Source organism: Rhagoletis pomonella, unplaced genomic scaffold (assembly GCF_013731165.1).
Source record: "Rhagoletis pomonella isolate Grant_MI unplaced genomic scaffold, Rhpom_1.0 Rhpom_scaffold_00090, whole genome shotgun sequence".
Lineage (NCBI taxonomy): Eukaryota > Metazoa > Arthropoda > Insecta > Diptera > Tephritidae > Rhagoletis > Rhagoletis pomonella.
Genome location: NW_023458644.1, coordinates 211110 through 214217, shown reverse-complemented (window position 1 = coordinate 214217; position 3108 = coordinate 211110).

The window sequence follows — 3108 nt, the reverse complement described above, 5'->3', positions numbered from 1 at the left end:
CAAAACAACTAGCACAGGGTCGCATTTTTCTTGCTATGCTATTTTGCAATATATGTACATGGGTTTCAACGTTGCATATTTTGCAGCGATAGGAAATGCTGTTCCCATGTATTTTGTTGTTGTGTGTTTGCAAGTTATGCAATCCGTGCTACTTGCAATGGCTTTGCAAGATTTGGAGAATACCCCCAATTATTTTGGTAATGTGAGTTGCATTAAGCATCATGCCATCAGCTGTTTTTCTTACTAGCAAATAGTTACTAGTAAAAGTTTATCTAGTAAAAATCCAGTAAAACTTGCAAGTTTAGCTGTCATTTTTGCTCTCTCGATTTCCCTTCTTTTGCTAGTTTCTTGCAAGTTTTTGCGTACGAAAACGCCGTCCAGTAAAAACCAGTAAAATTAGTACTGGATTTTACTGGATAAAGCGTACGCGAACAGGGCTACTGACGCGATAAATATTGAACATGACATATTGGCATTCCCGCGCGATCCATCACTATTTTTAAATCCATCAATACGGATCACGATCCAAATATTGCAATAAATATTGAACGTGTGACAGGCGCCCTACACTGTGATAAATTAACGCATAGACTTCCCAGCAGAGACCGAAAATAATTATTATTCCAATATTTAGGCTCAAAAACGTCGCCTTGTTTTAAGAGAATTTTTTTCGTCTTTGTATAATAATCATTTACGAGAAATATCTTTTTCCTCTCGCGGAACGATTATTTCAAGACGAATATTATGTACGTCTTCTCATAATAATTATATGGGATTTTTATTTTTTTCGTCTCTCTGGACGTTTATTTCAAGACGAATGATTTACGTCTTCTCATAAAAATTATATGGGCTTTTTATTTTTTTCGTCTCTTGGGACGTTTATTTCAAGACGAGTATGATTTACGTTTTTTCATAATAATTATATGGGCTTTTTTTCGTCTCTCGGGACGTTTTTTTCAAGACGAATATGATTTACGTCTTCTCATAATAATTGTATGGACTTTTTATTTATTCTTATTTATTTTTCGTCTCTCCGAACGTTTATTTCAAGACGAATATGATATACGTCCCACGTTTTTCTTAATAGGATTGGTACACTTACAGCCGATTACACGAAATTTTTTAATTGCAATTAAATTGACATTTAATTTTAATTTTAATTTTTATTAAATTTTGCATTTAAGTTTTGCTCCATTCACCAATACACACTTGTCCTAATTCAATACTTCTGCCATAAATGAACTACTGCTGCTTCGAAGTTGAAATTTGGCGAAGTCAATCGCCATAACATATATATGTAAGAAGATGACCAAATTTTGGAACATCGGGCCACGCCCACCTTGACCGCCCATACAACATTATTTGTAGCTTTAAAGATTTTCAATGAGAAGTGAGTAAATTGTATACATATTTACATATATAAAGTAAAGTTGCAAAAGTGGTGTAACACATTTACTCAAACACCTCTGGACCGATTTTGATGAAATTTTGACATAAGACATAGATTTTTGGAGAAGGTTTAAATTATGTTAGTTTGCTATCCGGTAAATACCTATTAAAAAAATTAATGCAATTAAGTTAAATTAATTACTTCAGTATGGGTATCAATCGAAATGGTGTTGAAAAGGATTTATTTCTAAGCAACATGTAGGAGAGGGTTGCCATCTGTTTAAAAACTTCAATTGAACATGAACATGGGAATTGGGTAACTGGAATACGTATCGCAATATGGGTTTAAGAAAGTTTGACTTTAAAAATTGTTTGATGAGGGTTGCCAACTATTTAATTATATAATACCTTTAATGAGTTGTTACAATATGGATATCAATCGAAAGAGTTTTGAAATGCTTCATTTCTAAACTACATGAAGTAGGGTCGCCATCTGTTTAAAAAGTCAAACTGAGCTTGAATTAAGGGAATTAGATAATGTAGATATGTATAACAATCGGCATCAGACGAAAGAGCTGGAAGCTTTTAGTTTGAAAATAATATTTTGATGTGGGTTGCCAACTATTTGAAAATTCTAATTTAATTTAAATATAAACAAGTTATAAGATATATTAAAATATGGATGTCAAACGTAAGGGTGCAATGAAATCTTTAGTTCGTCCTTGTCTTTATCTTTATCCCTATCTCTGTCTATCATTATCTTTGATTCTGTGTATATCCTTGTCTTTGCATTTCCCCGTCTCACGTAGCGTTATATTTTTAACGCAAGTACATATTTCCGAACTCGATTAAGAAGTTTCACATCAATTATTTGAATTTCACTTTTTAAAAAGATGGCAACCCTTTTTATGTAGTTAAATAAAAATAATCATAACCATTTGGATTTATACCCACATGTTACCCATATAACTTTTTAAACAATTTTAATATTTTTAACTTAATTTCTGGCAAACCTTTTCTGAAAAATAAAACCGTATTGCACTTCTACATACACATCTCTTCAATTCTCGATGCAGATGTGGTGACGGTGGGTTAAGTATTTTACGTAAACATCTCCGAACTCGATTATTTGCATTTGATTTTCTAACATCTGGTAACCCTTTTCAAAGAACCAAAACCACGTAAGAGCAAAGCCCTTTCATATCATATCATGAAAAAAAAATGAAAAACCCATATAATTATTATGAGAAGACATACATCGTATTCGTCTTGAAATAAACGTCCCGAGAGACAAAAAAAAAATAAATAAAAAGCCCATATAGTTATTATTTCTTATAATCGTTATGGTCTCTACTTCCCAGCGATACTTTTCTTCGATATGTGGTTCGTTGTTTTTCCTGAGCGCTGTGTTGCCTGATCAATGCAATTGTTTCTGGTAGTATTGTCACAGCTACACAAAACCACAGCACAATTTATCAAACTTAATCCGAATGCACGACAAACTTATCAAAAGTTACTGAAATAAAAAAAAAAGTTGGCAAGTTACCAAGCACTCAAAAAGTTACCTATTTTGGTCACAAGTGACTAAATGTGGCAACCGTGCTTCTTAGCTGAGTGAGTTATAATAACCTTGAAAACCCAGTTGGCCATTGCTGGCAGCAGACACCGCCATGTTTTTGCTATAATAGATTTATAACAGTAACATGTACATATGCACGT